The sequence below is a fragment of the Erythrolamprus reginae genome, chromosome 3, assembly GCF_031021105.1.
Source record: "Erythrolamprus reginae isolate rEryReg1 chromosome 3, rEryReg1.hap1, whole genome shotgun sequence".
Taxonomy (NCBI): Eukaryota; Metazoa; Chordata; class Lepidosauria; order Squamata; family Dipsadidae; genus Erythrolamprus; species Erythrolamprus reginae.
In genome coordinates, this window is record NC_091952.1 from 247,693,938 (window position 1) to 247,712,579 (window position 18,642).

Below are 18,642 nucleotides of genomic sequence, written 5' to 3' on the forward strand. Positions count from 1 at the left end.
AAAAAGGATGTGGTGCTAGGAGGAGACTCGTGCGTGTCCCCGTGTGAAATTTCAGCACATTTTTGCTTCCTGTAACCACGCTGTGGACATGCATGTATAGCACACACATGCACTCAACACAACCGAAGCTGCACGCACAGCGCACTGGTATCAATAGCAGTAGCAATCCGCCCAGTAATGGGCAGCCAAAATTTTTACTGCCATACTGTGGATGTGGCTTATTTTGAGGGTGTGGCTTAATGGTCATGTGACTGGGTAGGAGTGGCTTGCTGGCCATGTGACCAGGTGGGAGTGGCTTGGACCATCATTATCGTTCAAGTGAATGGCTAAGTACCTGTTCTGGTTAGCTCTGGCCCAGCTCCTGCCCCAAGGACTGTGGATGTGGGGGAGACATCCACATGCTACAGGCCAGTTTTGCTCCCGGTGGAATCTGCTGATGAAGGCTCCTCTGACCAAGAAGACATGAGTGACAGGGAGGAGGAGAGTGTGGCAGACAGCTCAGAAGGAGATCAATTATCTAGCTCCTCCTTGGATTCAGAACAAGAGTTAATGATACAGCCACGCATGAGGAGAGTGATGCATAGGCAGCAACAACTGAGAGATTATTATCAAAGAAAATGAGGCCACCTGTGGTTGGTTGGGGCTGTGGTAATTAGTGAGGCTGCTGTGAGTTTGGCCATTGTGGAGGATTATCTGATCGTTGTGTTTCGTGCCTGCTTTGCTGACTTTGACCTTTGTGTGTTGATTTTCCACCGCTTTGAAACTAAACCAGAGCAAAGTGTGTTTCACTTTGTGAAAGAAGAAGGACTGTGAATTGCCTCACAGCTGCAAGCTAAGTATCACAGAACTGATAAGGGACTTGTACAAATTACCAGTTTGTTTGGAGACAAGTGCTCTTTGCTATACAAAAAGAGTGCTTCGTTTATTTGCATTTTCGGTATAAAGAACATTGTTTTGAATTTTCAAACGTGTGTGTGTCTGAAATTGTGTCTGTGCATTTTCGGGAGGATTCTACCAGAGAGCTTGACAGAACAGTACCCAACTTACAACCTTACCAGTGTCGCTCTTGACAATTTGCTTTGTGTTTCCTGTCTGTAAAATACTAGATTACAACGTTCTAATGAATCTCTGTTTATTTGCAATAGGAAATAACAGGCGGCTGTAACACTTTCTCTCAGCCGCTTTCACTGACAAGAAGACGCGTAAGACAGGGAGCCGCGCTATTTATATAGCTCGCCCAGCAACAGCGGCGGCTGACAGCTCCTTGATATTGGCGCCTAAAGTCAACAGCCAATCAGCAAACGGTAAGCTTTTAACAGTACTTCTGCTTAACAACAAAAAGCATACTTTACCTAGAAACAATCCCTAATACATATATTTCTAATACATAACACCTCTCCCCTTTTTAGTTAGTTTATTATACCATAATTTATTCAGACAAGTATGTGATATAATCATTTAACCGCGCAGGTCTTCTGGGTGTCCTGTCAGATCGACGCTGCTCCTGGAAGACCTGGGAATCAACGGAAGAGGAAGGTTCTTCCTGTCCAGAGGAATATGAATCTCCACGGCTGGCATGCTGTATGGAAGGTGCAGCGCTGGAGGGGGCAGTCTGTCCAGGTAAGTCCCAATCAATTTGTTCGGTTTCTGCCCGATTCCTGCTCAGCCTGTTATAACTCCCTGCGGGGAGTGAACGAGTAGAGATGCCAGTATTATTATTATTATTATTACCCATTTGTGTTCTTCCCGGTGTCTCTTGCCTGCTTCTAATGTGGTCTATATGCCTTTGCCAGAGGCGACCATCTAATAAGGTGATTTTGTAAGTTTTTGGTCCAGTTTTATCAGTTATTATGCCACGTTCCCATTGCTTCCCCCTGTCAAAATTTTTGACAAATACATGCTGACCAATAAATACTTCTCTTTCTGGGATAGAGATATTAAGATTCTTATGTTGCACAAAAGAGGGGTGCAGTCTGTCCAGAGGAGACCTCAACCTCCTCCCCATCAATAGCTCAGCTGGACTCTTGTTTGTGGATACACTTGGTGTAATGTGTTGAGCGAGGAGGAAAGTGTCCAGTCTCTCTTGTATCTCCCCTGGGGAAGACCTCTTAATGGCCTCTTTGGCCACTCGGACATATCTTTCAGCCATTCCGTTAGCCCACGCTGCGTGGACTGATGTCAATGCGTGTCTGATTCCTAAGTGTGCTAGGAAGCTCCTGAATTGAGAGGATGTGAATTGGGGGCCATTGTCCGATACCAGGACGTCTGGGCACCCATGAATAGCAAACAGTTTCCTTAAAGCCATTATAATAGTAGTTGATGTAGTGGACCCCAATACCAAAACTTCCAACCATTTAGAGTACGCATCTATTACAATGAGGAACATATTATTTCCCACTGGCCCTGCTAGATCTATATGTACTCTGGACCAAGGGCTCTTGGGCAAGTCCCACTCTGCAGGGGAGGTTTTGGGAGGATTTGGCCGAGATTCTTGGCACTGTGGGCACGTGGCCACCCAATCTTCAATAGCTTTATCCATACCAGGCCACCATACATATCCTCTGGCCAGGGCCTTCATCCTGACCACACCTGGATGACCTTTGTGTAATAATTTTATTACCTGTAACCTGAGGGTGGGGGGAATGACTACCCTGTCTCCCCATAGAACACAATCATGCATTACAGAGAGTTCCAAGCGTTTGGTCTTATACTCTTGCACACTATGGTCCTCTCCATTTGGTGGCCAACCTTTTAAAATAAATTGCAAGACAGAATGTAATAAGGGGTCTTTCTTGGTTTCTATGGCCACTTCATGGGCAGTAACTAAAGGGTCAGTTTGCAAATCAATAAGTAAGATATCAGATGCCGGGGCGGGGTCTTCCACCTTGAGTCCTAAAGGGCAACGGCTAAGCCCATCCGCATGGTTGATCAACGACCCCCCTCTATGAATAAGTACATAATCATAGCCTGCAAGGAAGATTGCCCACCTGGACATTCTAGGGGACATGAATGGGGGGGTAGGGCGCCCAGTGGCTAATAGACCCAATAGAGGCTTGTGGTCTGTAATTAATTGGAAGGGGCGGCCTAATAAATAATGGTGAAATTTTTTCACCCCAGCCACCAGAGATAGAGCCTCTCTATCTATTTGGGCATAGTTCCTTTCAGCTGATGATAAAGTTCTTGAAAAATAAGCCACAGGGGCTTCTTGCCCATTAGGTAATATGTGGGCTAAAACACTTCCCACGCCGTAGGGTGAAGCATCGCAGGTGAGCCTAAGTGGAAGGGTTGAGCTGTATTGGATGACAACACTGTTGGAAGACAGGAGATTTTTTATAGTTTGGAATGCTTGTTGTTCCCTATCTCCCCATGTCCACACTGCCCCCTTGTGGAGAAGGCGATGAAGCGGCTCAGCTGCAGAAGCCTTTTGACGTAAAAATACGGAATAAAAATTTAAAAGTCCCAAAAAGGCTTGTAACTCAGCCTTACAAGTGGGTGCAGGTGCCTCCTTGATGGCCCTGACTTTATCCTCTGTGGGGTGAATACCCTGGGCATCTATCCGGAATCCTAAAAACTCAATCGAAGATGTTTCCCATACACATTTCTCAGGTTTTAAACGTAAACCCTTATCTTCCAAACGTGAGAGCACTTGCCTAATGCGGCTATACAGTTGGCTAGGGTTGTCCCCACAAATTAAAATGTCGTCAAAATACGGGACCACCCCCGTGAGGCCCATGAGAAGACGTTCCATCAAACGCTGAAAAATACCTGGGGCCACACTAACCCCAAACTGCAGACGAGTACACTTGAATGCCCCTCGATGGGTTACAATAGTCTGGGCCAAGGCTGTGGCATCATCTACGGTGAGTTGCTGATATGCCTGCGCCAAATCCAAGCGGGCAAATAGAGACCCCGATCCTAAGGTGTGTAGCAGCTGTTGCACCACAGGTATGGGGTAGGAATTATGCTGCAGCGCTTTGTTTAAAGTGGATTTATAGTCTGCACACACTCTGAGTGTGCCATCTGGTTTCAAAGGTGTCACTATAGGAGTCTCCCAGGGTGCTTGTTCAACGGGCACTAGAATGCCTTGATGCTGCAGCTTTTGTAATTGTTCATCTAATTTCTCAAGTAATGGAAGTGGCACTCGTCGAGGTTTAAGTCTAAGGGGGGGGACATTAGGATCCAACGAAAACGAGATAGGGGGACCTTTGTATGTGCCCAAACCCTCTTTAAACACCTCAGGAAATTCATGGACAAAATCAGGCACTCCATTTTTCCCTAGTGCAGTAATCTTGTGGAGGCCAGTGACAGCTAATCCTAACGGAGCCATCCACTCTAAACCTAACAATGAATGGTTTGCCCCTTCCACAACAAGTAATGGCAGAATAAGATGTACATTCTTAAAAGTGACTGGCACATTAACTCTACCCAATACCCTAATAGGGTGTCCTTGGAAGTCATTTATAGAAATGTCCAGCGGTTGCAAGGTGTCCCGAGAGAGGGATGGCACATAAAGGTGCAACTTGTGCCACGGCATTAAAGTGTATTTGGAGCCAGTGTCAAGCTCCATGGGACATGGCTGGTGATTGAGTAGGATGGGGACAATAATTTTATTCACTGGGGGGGAAAAAGGAGATTTAAGTTTGGGCCAACAAGAGTTACCTCGGGGGATCCACGGACGTCGATTCCCTCTGTTAAACTGCCCTGGGGAGCGAGGAAAACGCTGGGCAGGAAAAGGAGGCAGGAGATGAGGAGAAGCAGAGAAGTCATCTGAAATGATGGCCCGGCAGGCAGGGGCGATGTGTCCTCGCTTGTCACAGCGTCGGCAGATGGAGTCTTTGAACGGGCAGCGGGATCGTGGATGTTGTCCTCGGCATCCGGCACAGGGCTGGTAAGCTGGACGGAGCTGTCTCGATGTTTGTCCCCGAATTTGGCAGCAGTAGTCATCAAACTGATCTTGCTCTTGCAGTTGGTAATCGTAGGGCCGAGTCATTAGGGAACGGTGGCCGTCCGAGATTTTAGACACAGTGGGAAGCTTGTCATTAGACTTAAGATCGGCTGCTGCGGCTTCAGCCACCTCAGCCGTTTGTGCTGCCTTAATAACGTCTTGAAGGGTTGACTCTTCAGCAGCTAGTAACTTATTTCGAATGGTGACATTTCGCATGCCAAAAATAATGGCATCAGTCAACCTTGCCTCAGGATTTTCGAACTGACATTTTGCTAAAATAGTTCTGAGGCGAGTCGCAAATTGGTTAATAGACTCGCCTTCAGCCTGAGCTGTGCGCGAGAATTGATGCCGATACACTCTAGCAGGCTTCGTTGGTTTGAAATGTGAAGCCAGTTTCTCCTTTAAAGTGTCCCACGGAACCGAGTTGGCGGGCTCCGGATCAGTCAAGGTGCCGGCTAATTCAAAAATTTGGGACCCACAATAATTCAAAAAGAGAGCCCTCTTTCTGCTGTCTTCAGCATCATGCATGCCTGCAGCTTCCAAAAAAATGTCAAATTTCGCCATATACGCTGTCCAAGTAGACCTCTCAGGGTCAAATAGTTCAGGAGGCTGGATAATCGAAGGGGTCGACATTCTGGATTTTTATAAATTTTTGTGATAAAAATAAATGTCCTCTAGACCCTCGTCGCCAATGTAAAATACTAGATTACAACGTTCTAATGAATCTCTGTTTATTTGCAATAGGAAATAACAGGCGGCTGTAACACTTTCTCTCAGCCGCTTTCACTGACAAGAAGACGCGTAAGACAGGGAGCCGCGCTATTTATATAGCTCGCCCAGCAACAGCGGCGGCTGACAGCTCCTTGATATTGGCGCCTAAAGTCAACAGCCAATCAGCAAACGGTAAGCTTTTAACAGTACTTCTGCTTAACAACAAAAAGCATACTTTACCTAGAAACAATCCCTAATACATATATTTCTAATACATAACACTGTCCTCTCCTTCCTGGGTCACCCCCTGCCTCAGACTGGGTAGCTAGGTGAACGGGTGCTGCCAGAAGCATAAATGCTGCCAGGTCTGCTTCCACCCATGCCTTCTGCTTGCACCTCAGGTGGGAGGTGGCTGCGTGAGGCTGGAGGGGAGCCAGGCAGGAGAGAGGGAAGCTCGTCGGAGGCCAAAAGGGAGGAAAGATGAAAAAAGCAAGGAGCGCAGACGCAGACGCAGGGGAAAAAAGTGAGCCGAGCCGAAACCAGTAATCCAGGAAGTGACAACCACCGATCATCTGGAGCTGCGCAGACATGTTCATTTCTGCCAGTGAAACTGCATTCCACCCCGTCCTGCCTGCTGACCACTCCTGAGTAGGGGATATATGATAGCAGTGGTTTTTATAAAATATTAATGGAAAAAATATACTGTATTGCGGATTTTCGCTACTTTGCTGGTTTTCTGCAGAACTCGATCTGAGACGCTACTTGCCTACATGAGATTGTAAATAACACACGATTGGTTGATTGATGACCAACCAGAAAGTGCTGCTTTGTATCCCAGAGCCTGATTGGCTCAGTACAGTAGCACATTGTTTACTTTTCGTCTGTGAGCAGCTTCCCCATCTCTGAGTCTGCTCCTACACTCGGCCCTGAGTCCTCAGAGAGCATCATTTTATCTTGTAGGTTTAGGAATTCAAAACATTTTATAGTAAGTGTAAAGGTACAATACATGCACAGAATAGAACATAATAGAATAGAATAGAATAGAATAGAATTTTTATTGGCCAAGTGTGATTGGACACATAAAGAATTTGTCTTGGTGCATATGCCCTCAGCGTACATAAATAAAATAGTGCAAATAAAATTTGTCAAGAATCATGTGGTACGATACTTAATGATTGTCATAGGGGTCAAATAAGCAATGAAGAAACAATATTAATAAAAATCTTAGGATATAAGCAACAAGTTACAGTCATACAGTCAACATGGGAGGAAATGGGTGATAGGAATGATGAGAAAGCTAGTAGAATAGAAGTGCAGATTTAGTAAAAAGTCTGATAGTGTTGAGGGAATTATTTGTTTAGTAGAGTGATGGCGTTCGGAAAAAAAACTGTTCTTGTGTCTAGTTGTCTTGGTGTGCAGTGCTCTGTAACGACGTTTTGAGGGTAGGAGTTGAAACAGTTTGTGTCCAGGATGTGAGGGGTCAGTAAATATTTTCCCCGCCCTCTTTTTGACTCGTGCAGTATACAGGTCCTCAATGGAAGGCAGGTTGGCAGCAATTGCTTTTTCTGCAGTTCTGATTGTCCTATGAACAGTATGGGGATGGTTATTAAGGGAATGGGAAAGGTTTATGTAGCATAAAAGTGTGGGGGATGGTTTATAAAGCCTTAAAATACTGTATAAATACTTAAATAAATATAGCGTCCTTACTTCGCGGATTTTCCTTTATCGCGGGTGGTCCTGGAACATAACACCCGCAATAAACGAGGGATCACTGTATTCTGCTCTGTTATTCTGCCATTCTGTTCCGTATAGGTTGAATGGTTAAACAAAATTATTATTCAAAATCACCAGCCTATTTTACAGAGTTGCACCCAGAAGTTATGGAGAAATCTTATTTCATCGGATGAGCCAGAGGGGTTCTTAAATGCCTACTTTGAGAACAATACCACCAAGCAATCTCCTTGGTTTCCACATGGGCAGCTTTCATCAGCATTACATTTTCTTGTATTTGAAATGAATTCCATTGGGGGTGGGAGGATATAAAATCCTGAGTCACACAGGGAAATACGAAGCGCATACACATTAGACTATAATGGGTCCACAACGCTGTCTTATTAAAACCCTCTTGATAATAGAGATTTATTATTGGGTTAATCATCCATAATGAGTCTTCAGCAAGAAGATTTCTCTTGCTAAATGTTCACACTCTTCCACCAAGCAGTACTTTTGGTTAACTTTTCCTTAGATTGATACACCTTGTTCTATTAATATTATGAGAGTTATCCGAAAAGTAAAGTTACAAAGCATGTAGCTCTCGCAGGGAATTTCCGCGGGGGAAGCTGGTTGTGTAGCAGGAAGCCAGCAGAAGAGAAGGAGCAGTGCCAATGGTCAGTATATCATCAACTGGTGAAGGTTAGAAATGAGAAATTAACAAAATACACAATATACAAAGAAAACCAATATAAAATGCTATACCGTTGGCATCTTCCACCCAAAAGACTAGCTAAAATGCACAAAAATTACAGCCCAATGTGTTGGAAATGTAAAAACACTCAAGGCACCTTCTTTCACCTATGGTGGTTATGTCCAGAGACAAGAAAATACTGGAAAAAAATAAATAATTGGTTGTGTCAAATAACAAATATAAAAATAGAGTATACGCCAGAGTTTTTTCTACTGGGTATTATGAGAGGTACCTATTCTAAAAATGTAAAATATTTAAGCTTGCATATTACAACAGCTGCAAGGATTGTATTTGCACAGAACTGGAAAAATCCGCAAATACCTGAAGACAATGAGATCACCAAGAAAATATACGACTGTGCAGAGATGGACAGATTGACAATGGAACTTAATAATCGAAAAGAATCGGACTATTATGAAACCTGGGCAAAATGGTACCAATGGACATAAAAAAGAAACTCAAAAGAAACATTGAAATAAAATATCAAGAAATCTAAAAGTAATTAGAGGAAAATGTCGATAGGAATGTATATACAATGTAGATTCATCTGTAAATATGATTATGTACTTTTTTTAAAAAATGGAAAAAATTAATAAATATATATTAAAAAAAGAAAAAAAGAAATGAGCATCCTCATTCTGTTTCCCTCCATGCTATTGCTATTATTCTTTTCCTTGTTACTTTTGGTGTATAACTTTTTAAAAGACATCCGGGTGAGGGGGCGGAGCCTTACACTGCTGCTGCTACCAGTTCTCTGAACCACTGGCGGCCGCCGCTACCAATATGCCCAAACCAGGTTGAACCACTAGGATTTCACTCCTGACTTAGACGTATACGCCACATGGCAGTGCTTTACAGCCAGGAACGGGCTTCAATTATTTTATTACAATACTGTGGGCGTGGCTTATTTTGTGGGTGTGGCTTGCTGGCTATTTGACCAGGTGGGAGTGGCTTGATGATCATGTGACCAGTGTGGTTTAAAGGTCATGTGACTGGCTTAAAGGTGGCCAACTTGACATCATTCACGTCAAGGGTTTGGGTTAGGGTGCTTGGCCTTCCCGTGCCTCAAAGAGATACAATTCCCCTATCTATTTACTATTACTGAACATCCAAAATATACTATTTAATCAGAAACATAGAAACATAGAAGACTGATGGCAGAAAAAGACCTCATGGTCCATCTAGTCTGCCCTTATACTATTTCCTGTATTTTATCTTACAATGAATATATGTTTATCCCAGGCATGTTTAAATTCAGTTACTGTGGATTTACCAACCACGTCTGCTGGAAGTTTGTTCCAAGCATCTACTACTCTTTCAATAAAATAATATTTTCTCACGTTGCTTTTGATCTTTCCCCCAACTAACTTCAGATTGTGTCCCCTTGTTCTTGTGTTCACTTTCCTATTAAAAACACTTCCCTCCTGGACCTTATTTAGCCCTTTAACATATTTAAATGTTTCGATCATGTCCCCCCTTTTCCTTCTGTCCTCCAGACTATACAGATTGAGTTCATGAAGTCTTTCCTGATACGTTTTATGCTTAAGACCTTCCACCATTCTTGTAGCCCGTCTTTGGACCCGTTCAATTTTGTCAATATCTTTTTATATGTATATATGCCATATGTATACATACATATTACACACAGGCACACAAAAATATACATTATATACTATATAAATTGTATGTGTATGTACACACACACACATGCACGCACAGCTCTTCTAAAATTATACACAGTCAACCTCATTTACTGCGATAGGAAAAACATACCCAGAGGCCAGGGAAGGGAAAAAAAGGGGGAAAAAATTCAAAATTTTTCTACCGGTTCTGCGTACCCAACTGTACTCGTAGAAGCCCATCACTGTTTACAGCCCTCTCTAAGTTGTTTATAGAATCAGCATATTTTCCCCAAAAGTCTGTGTCCTCATAATGCAAAATATATAATGCACAATATAAAAATGAGGGAGAAAATAAAAACAGACAAATACGATTTTAAACATGAGAAAGTCAAACAAACCTTAACAAACACAAACACGTACACACTTTGCAATCATTGGCCAGTAGTGTTGATGTTGGAAATAGTTGTTGCAATCTGCTTATTTGCTGTTGCTAGCTGGTGGAGGGATGGGGGGGAGAAAATAAAAAGGCGTTATTTTAAAAAATCAAACAGACCATTGCAACAACATTTAATTTAACGGACAACATATAAGTCATTCGTTTAGACCAACCTGACTATTTATTTCTCTTCTAGATACAAAAATGTAAGACATTAGCATGAGTGTGGGTGTATGAAGTTGCTTTGCCGTAAACATTCAGTTGCATGCCACATGTCTTCTGATTTTTAAAATTTTATTTATTTATTCATTATTTTGTCCAATACACAATAATACACAATGAAGGTTATAGAGGATATAGTAGAGAAGATATATAGGAAAGACTATAGGACAGGAGACGGAAGGCACTCTAGTGCACTTATGTACGCCCCTTACTGACCTCTTAGGAATCTGGAAAGGTCAACCATGGATAGTCTAAGGGTAAAATGTTGGGGGTTAGGGGATGACACTACAGAGTCCGGTAATGAGTTCCACGCTTCGACAACCCGATTACAAAAGTCATATTTTTTACAGTCAAGTTTGGAGCGGTTAATATTAAGCTTGAATCTGCTCGTTTGTTGTGGTTGAAACTGAAGTAGTCTTTGACAGGCAGGATATTGCAGCATATTATTATTATTATTATTATTATTATTATTATTATTATTATTATTATTAATTGGATTTGTATGCTGCCCCTCTCCGCAGACTCGGGGCGGCTAACAACAATGATTAAAAAACAACATGTAACAATCCAATTTAATAAAACAACTAAAAACCCTTATTATATGATCTCGTGGGCAACACTTAGATAATGTTTAAGGCGTCGTAGTTCTAAGCTTTCAAGACTCAGGATTGTAAGTCTAGTTTTGTAGGGAATTCTGTTACAGGAGGAGGAGTGAAGGGCTCTTCTGGTGAAGTATCTTTGGACATTTTCAAGGGTGTTAATGTCAGAAATGTGGTATGGGTTCCAAACAGATGAGCTGTATTCGAGGATGCTCTACTTGGATGATAAGTGAGGAAGCTGTTCTTAGAAATGTAACAAACTCCGAGGTGGGGAGAGGGATTAGCTATTAATGCAGAATCTTTTGTTTCAGCCCAGGTGAAAGTCGATTCTTCTTAAATGTCATACAGAGGATTATAATGATATCCAAGATGAGTCTGCAACAATTTGCATCCCCACTTAGTATCACCTCTGGATAGATTTCCAGTGCTGTTGAAATGCACAAGCAACACGATGCTGCAAAGAAGAAGGGAAGGTTTGAGGTTGGAAATGTGTGTTTTGAGGCATCCACGGTCCTCTTTGAGCTTGTTTGTTTTCTTGCAGAGATTTCATTACACAAACTAAGTAATACCATCAGTAATGACTAGAATAGAATAGAATTTTATTGGCCAAGTGTGATTGGACACACAAGGAATTTGTCTTGGTGCATATGCTCTCAGCGTACATAAAAGAATAACATACCGTACATTTATCAAGAATCATCTGTCATTGACTGGCACTGATGAGTCCCAAAGGTGCTTTTTCAAGAGGCAACTGGATCTGATTTGATTTAATTTATAGGCCACCTAACTCCTTCTGGACTCTGGGCAGCATACAACATAAAAAAAATAATATAACAATAATTTTAAAAAAAACCCATAGGAAAAGAAATCATTCATACCTTCGTCCAGATAAAGGGAGTATTGTACTCAATGACTACAGGCCTACCAGTGGAATCAGGTTTTTTTGTGGTGTTTTTTTTGGGGGGGGGGGTTTCCAGAAGGCCAGTAGGGGGCAGTATGGGCCTCTAGGTGCAACTCCAGGTGCAGTTGGTTCCAGGGAGCTGGAGCCGCCACAGTGAAGGCACCCCCACGTAGCCCCGCGAACCGGCATTGGAAACCGTACCTGCTTGGTTGCAGCATCTGCCCTCTAGAGAAGGGGTCTCCAACCTTGGCAACTGGCTCAACTGCCAGAATTCCTAAGGCAGCAACGTTTGTGGAATGAGATCAACACAGAGATTCATGTAGCTCCCAGCCTTTGGATGTTGCAGAACATGATTAAAACCTGCACGTTCTCCCTGGCCTTGTGATAAGATGATTGTGTAGAAACCTTTCATTAGTCATTTTATTTTTAAAGTCTTGATATTTGATTTTCTGGTGGGCCCTGGTCTTCATTTTATGTGTATTGATTTTTCTTTTATTTCTAAATTATCCAAAATCTGCAAGGGCTTGGGCATCTTCAAAACAAAACAAAAAATTGAAGGAAAAAGCCAGATTTATACAGTGGTACCTCTACTTACTAACTTAATTTGTTCCGTGACCAGGTTCTTAAGTAGAAAAGTTTGTAAGGAGAAGCAATTTTTACCATAGGAAGCAATGTAAAAGCAAATAATGCGTGCGATTCGGGAAACCACAGGGAGGGTGGAGGCCCTGTTTTCTCCCAGGAGATTCCTAGAGAGGCCCCACGGAGGCTTCTCCTTGCCTTTTTCGGCCCTGTTTCCTCCCAGGAGATTCCTAGAGAGGCCCCACAGAGGATTCTTTTCCCCACCTTTTCCGTCCCTGTTTCCTCCCAGGAGATTCCTAGAGAGGCCCCACAGAGGCTTCTCCCCACCTTTTCCATCCCTGTTTTCCCCCAGGAGATTCCTAGAGAGGCCCCATAGAGGCTCCTCCCCGCCTTTTCCGGCCCTGTTTCATTCCAGGAGATTCCTAGAGAGGCCTCATGGAGGCTTCTCCCTGCCTTTTCTGGTTACAGTTTCGGTGGCTCGGGTTTGTAAATGGAAAACGGTTCTTGAGAAGAGGCAAAAAATTCTTGAACACCCGGTTCTTATCTAGAAAAGTTTGTAAGTAGAGGCATTTGTAGGTAGAAGTACCACTGTATTTATATATACATCCAGGGACTCATATGGATGCTTTATTTCCCAGATTAGTTTCCTTCTAATTTGGGTGGATGCAAGCCAATAATTGCCGAATCCCAAGAATTTATTTTGTAATATACGAAGAGTTTATGGCATGCTTCCAGAGTTCAGTTGAGAAAAAATCATTTTAAACTCATTTTGTTCTCTGATAAATTCTGATTCATTTGCCAGACGCTTACAGGATATACTTGACTATACTTGTGACTACTCTTATGATCAGGAACAGCTGTGATTTTACATTAGAGGGAGACTGAAAATCATGAGTTTATCAATGCAGGCATTCTTACAGAAGTACAATTCTTCTTCTTTTGGATTAGGGCACTGCCAAGCCAATTGTCCTTCTTTGAATTCAGGAACAATTCTGGATTAAAACCTTGGTAGCTATCAAACCACCTTTTCACAAAACAGCCTCTAAATTTACATTTATTTATTTTATTTTATTTATTTATTTTCTTTATTAAATTTGTATGCCGCCCGCCTCCGTAGACTCGGGGCGGCTCTCAACAGTAATAGAAAAAACAATGTAGAATAGAAATCTAATAATTAAAACTAAAAACCCATAATTTAAAAAAACCATGCACACAACATACCATACAAAAACAATATAGGCCTGGGGAAGTTATATCAGTTACCCCATGCCTGACGACAGGGGTGGGTTTTAAGGAGTTTACGAAAGGCAAGGAGGGTGGGGGCAGTTCTAATCTCATGGGGGAGCTGGTTCCAGAGTGTCGGGGCCGCCACAGAGAAGGCTCTTCCCCTGGGACCTGCCAAATGACATTGTTTAGTTGACGGGACCCGGATTAGGCCAACTCTGTGGGACCTAATCGGTCGCTGGGATTCGTGCGGCAGAAGGCGGTCCCGGAGATATTCTGGTCCGATGCCATGAAGGGCTTTATAGGTCATAACCAACACTTTAGCTAAATCAGAACCATCACTTCAGGATTTTCTTCTCTGGTTGACACTGTGATTTCAACATATATATTTTTACAGTCCCTGTAGGTGCTTATACAGTACTTAAAGATACTATAGTTTACATTGGGGGCCTTATATACCTACAGTTGATGCTCTGCTAATTTATGCTAATTTATGGTCCTCCCTGATGCATGATTATGAACTCAAGGGTTTGTAAGATAATCAGACCTTCACAGCAACCATCCAATTTTCTTTCAGAGAGGAGGATACCATGTGGAGTGAGGGATAAGTATGAATTATTAGGGAGTTTTCCCATCCTGATAGAAACCACAGCTGTGGGAATACTGTATATAATATCCACTGGAAGTAAAGCCTGGATAAAGTCATGAATTCAGGTTCAAGCTTTATGGATATATGCTGTTCTGTCGGGCTCTCTGGTAGAATCCTCCCAAAAATTCACAGGTACAAATTTCAGACACACACACACGTTTGAAAATTCAAAACAATGTTCTTTATAATGAAAATTCACTTAAACCGAGCCCTCTTTTGGTATAGCAAAGAGCACTTGTCTCCAAACAAACTGGTAATTTGTACAAGTCCCTTATCAGTTCTGTGGTACTTAGATTGCAGCTGTGAGGCAATTCTCAGTCCTTCTTCTTTCACAAAGTGAAACACACTTTGCCCTGGTTTAGTTTCAAAGCGGGGGAAAAATCAGCACACAAAAGGTCAAAGTCAGTAAAGCAGTCACGAAACACAATGATCAGATAATCCTCCACAATGGCCAAACCCACAGGCTGCTATTTATAGCAGCCTCACTAATTACCACAGCCCCACCCAACCACAGGTGGCATCATTTTCTTTGATAATAATCTCTCAGTTGTTGCTGCCTATGCATCCCTCTCCGCATGCATGGCTGTATCATTAACTCTTGTTCTGAATCCAAGGAGGAGCTAGATAATTGATCTCCTTCTGAGCTGTCTGCCACACTCTCCTCCTCCCTGTCACTCATGTCTTCTTGGTCAGAGGAGCCTTCATCAGCAGATTCCACCGGGGGCAAAACAGGCCTGCAGTGTGTGGATGTCTCCCCCACATCCACAGTCCTTGGGGCAGGAGCTGGGCCAGAACTAACCACAACAGTTTCCGAACACTCTTCAGAGGTAGCCCCACGTAAAGAAAATGGAGTTGTGTGTGCAACTCTGCATCACTCTGCATCACTGGTGTATGCACCTGTGCATCCCAGTAAGATTTTGCTTCTGCGCATGTGCAGAAGCAAAAAAAGTCACCAAAAATCTCTCTTGCGCGCCCATCCTCTCGTGAGATTTGCTTCTTGTGAATGCGCAGAAGCAAAATCTCACTGGGGCGCGCACACATGCATGGTGGTGAAATGGAGCTGCGCACACATCGTACAAGATAGCAACGGTAAGTAGCAATCCCTGCCTGGCTTGGATAGGAGGTTGGACTAGATGACCTACAAGGTCCCTTCCAACTCTGTCAATCTGCCATCTGTTAATCCTACTTTGACTCATTGGAGTGGCTTCAGTCAAGAGTAATTATTTCTTTTCTAAAGAAAATTCTTCCGATGTGCCAAATGATGCACTCTACATTAGAAGCATAGATGATTGACAGCATGAAAAGACCGCATGGTCCATCTATTCTGCCCTTTGCTGTATTTTATCTTAGGATGGATATATGTTTATCCCAGGCATGTTTAAATTCAGTTACTGTGGATTTACCAACCACGTCTGATGGAAGTTTGTTCCAAGCATCTACTACTCTTTCAGTAAAATAATATTTTCTCACATCGCTTCTGACCTTTCCCCCAACTAACCTCAGATTGTGCCCCCTTGTTCTTGTGTTCACTTTCCTATTAAAAACACTTCCCTCCTGGACCTTATTTAACCCTTTAACATATTTAAATGTTTCGATCATGTCCCCCCTTTCCCTTCTGTCCTCCAGACTATACAGATGGAGTTCATGAAGTCTTTCCTGATACGTTTTATGCTTAAGACCTTCCACCATTTTTGTAGCCCGTTTTTGGACCCGTTCAATTTTATCCATATCTTTTTGTAGGTGAGGTCTCCAGAACTGAACACAGTGTTCCAAATGCGCCCATTGTGCGCCCATTATTCCATTTCCAGGTCACATTTATCAGCCAGACCCATCGTATTGCTTTGTCCTTATCCAGCTATAACTACAACATGCTTCTGTTATTTGCATTTTGTGTTTCTCCATTTGTTATTCTGCATTCATTATTTTATATTAATACCATCTGCTGGCTCTATTTCACCCCCCCCCCTTTTCTTTCCTTTTTTTTTTTTAATCCCAAAGAACCCTTTCAATAATGGAAGCCAAATGATTTACATCCTCATGAGGAAAATATTATTCCACTACTGGAAAAATGAAAAAAAGATTTGTGCTACATGTTTTTCCCACAAGCAGATTTTGTAGCCAAGTGAGTGATGGTTAAAATGATCATCAAACATTCACTTATACAGTTATAAGTCCTGATGGATAAACCGTGGCATCCATGCAGCATTGAAATGCTACAGGTTCTGTTCTGCTGCGAGCCTCCAATTAATTGCAAAGGTAGAAAAAGCAGACACACACACGTGAAAAGTCAAGAACACTGTTTTTATCCAAAGGAAAATATAAGCAAAACACCCTTTTGGTAGTCAAAGGCCTCACCTTCAAAGCAACCATCTTGAATGTGGTGAAAAACAAGAAACAAACACAAAGCAAGTAACAAGTAGCTGTGAAAACATCACAGCTACTCTCCTTCAAATGTTTTCAAACTCACATGTTTGGTTTAAGTTCAAACTCACATGTTATGGTTTAAGTTCAGAGTCCTGGTATCAAAGCACAGAGAGTCCTTGGAGAATCCTGAGATGAAAGCCACTTCCACTGTCACCGAACAGATAAACTTCCACACTCTGAGGCCAAAACGCTGCCAATTTAACGGAAGCCCCAATTAGTTCAACCACACCCAACCACAGGTGAAACTCCCTTATCTCCTGAAGTATTTCCACAGCTGCTCCTTCCCAGTCATTGCCCTGCGGCTACGTACATCAATGAATGTCTCTTCATCTGAATCCAGTGAAGATAAGGAGGAGAATGAATTACTTCCTAATGGGCTGTCTGCCATTACCCACTCTGGGGGTCCCATTTCTCAGTCACTCCCTGCTTCCAACGCTCCGCTGTCCGAAGCAGTCGGCAGTAAAACAGGCCTCTGACACTGGGAGCATTCACAAACATCCACCCCCACAGTCCTCAGGGCAGGAGCTGGCCCAGAGCCAACCACAACAGGTTCGATTCAGTTGGGAGTTCCAATAGCGGCGGCCGCTAGTGTTTCAGAAAACCGGTAGAGGTGGCAGCATGAGGCTCCACCCACTCACCCGGATGCTGCCATTTTCTTTTTTTAAACTCTGCGTAAAGCATTCTGTGCATGTATACAGTGTGAAAAGGTGCACACAAGAGCAGAGTGAGGGTGGAAAAGCACGCCAAGCATGCCGTTCCGAACCAGAAGGAAAATTAGGTAAGTAGATTTCACCACTGGATCCTCACTGGAAATGATCGTCTAAGAATTCCAGACAACTCTTAAAAATAGGGCAAAAAGGAACTATTTATTTTATTTGATTGGATTTCTATGCCGCCTTTATTTATTTATTTATTATTTATTTATTGGGTTTGTATGCCGCCCCTCTCCGTAGACTCGGGGTGGCTAACAACAGTAATGAAAAACAGCATGTAAATCCAATACTAAAACAGCTAAAAAACCCTTATTGTAAAACCAAACATACATACATACAAACAAACAAACATACCATGCATAAATTGTAAAGACCTAGGGGGGGAAAATATCTCAGTTCCCCCACAGACTTAAAGGCAAGCTACATAATTGCTATCAATAGAATATAGACATGAAGATTTCCTCTTCTTTGGCACTACCGGTACACCATCCGAGGCCATCACGGGTGTATGCATGTCTGGCTGGCAAGCACATGCCTGTCAGCGCGAGATTCAGCTTCTGTGCTTGTGCAGCAAGGGAAATCTCATGAGACGATGCGTGCGTGAGCGAGACTTTAGTGATTTTCACCGATACATCGGTACCTCTACCTAAGAACGCCTCTACTTATGAACTTTTCTAGATAAGAACTGGGTGTTCAATATTTTTTTGTCTCTTCTCAAGAACCATTTTCCACTTACAAACCTGAACTCCCAAAACTGTAACTGGAAAAGGCAGGGAGAAGCCTCCGTGGGGCCTCTCTAGGAATCTCCTGGGAGGAAACAGGGCCAGAAAAGGCAGGGAGAAGCCTCCGTGGAGCTTCTCTAGGAATCTCCTGGGAGGAAACAGGGCCGGAAAAGGCAGGGAGAAGCCTCCATGGAGCCTCTCTAGGACTCTTCTGGGAAGAAACAGGGTCAGAAAAGGCAGGGAGGAGCCTCTGTGGGAATCTCCTGGGAGGAAACAGGGACGGAAAAGGCAGGGAGGAGCCTCCATGAGGTGTCTCTAGGAATCTCCTGGGAGGAAACAGGGACGGAAAAGGCAGGGAGGAGCCTCCATGGGGCGTCTCTAGGAATCTCCTGGGAGGAAACAGGGCCAGAAAAGGTGGGGAGAAGCCTCCG

At 43.0% G+C, this 18,642-nt stretch overlaps 1 long non-coding RNA gene across 1 annotated transcript; it reads left to right on the plus strand.

The window, feature by feature from the left end:
- The first annotated feature begins 1,280 nt into the window (after positions 1–1,280).
- On the plus strand, positions 1,281–5,758 carry LOC139166001 (uncharacterized). Its single transcript, XR_011558864.1, has 3 exons — positions 1,281–1,304; positions 1,471–1,620; positions 5,690–5,758. It is a non-coding gene; the product is annotated as an uncharacterized lncRNA (long non-coding RNA).
- The last annotated feature ends 12,884 nt before the right edge of the window (positions 5,759–18,642 follow it).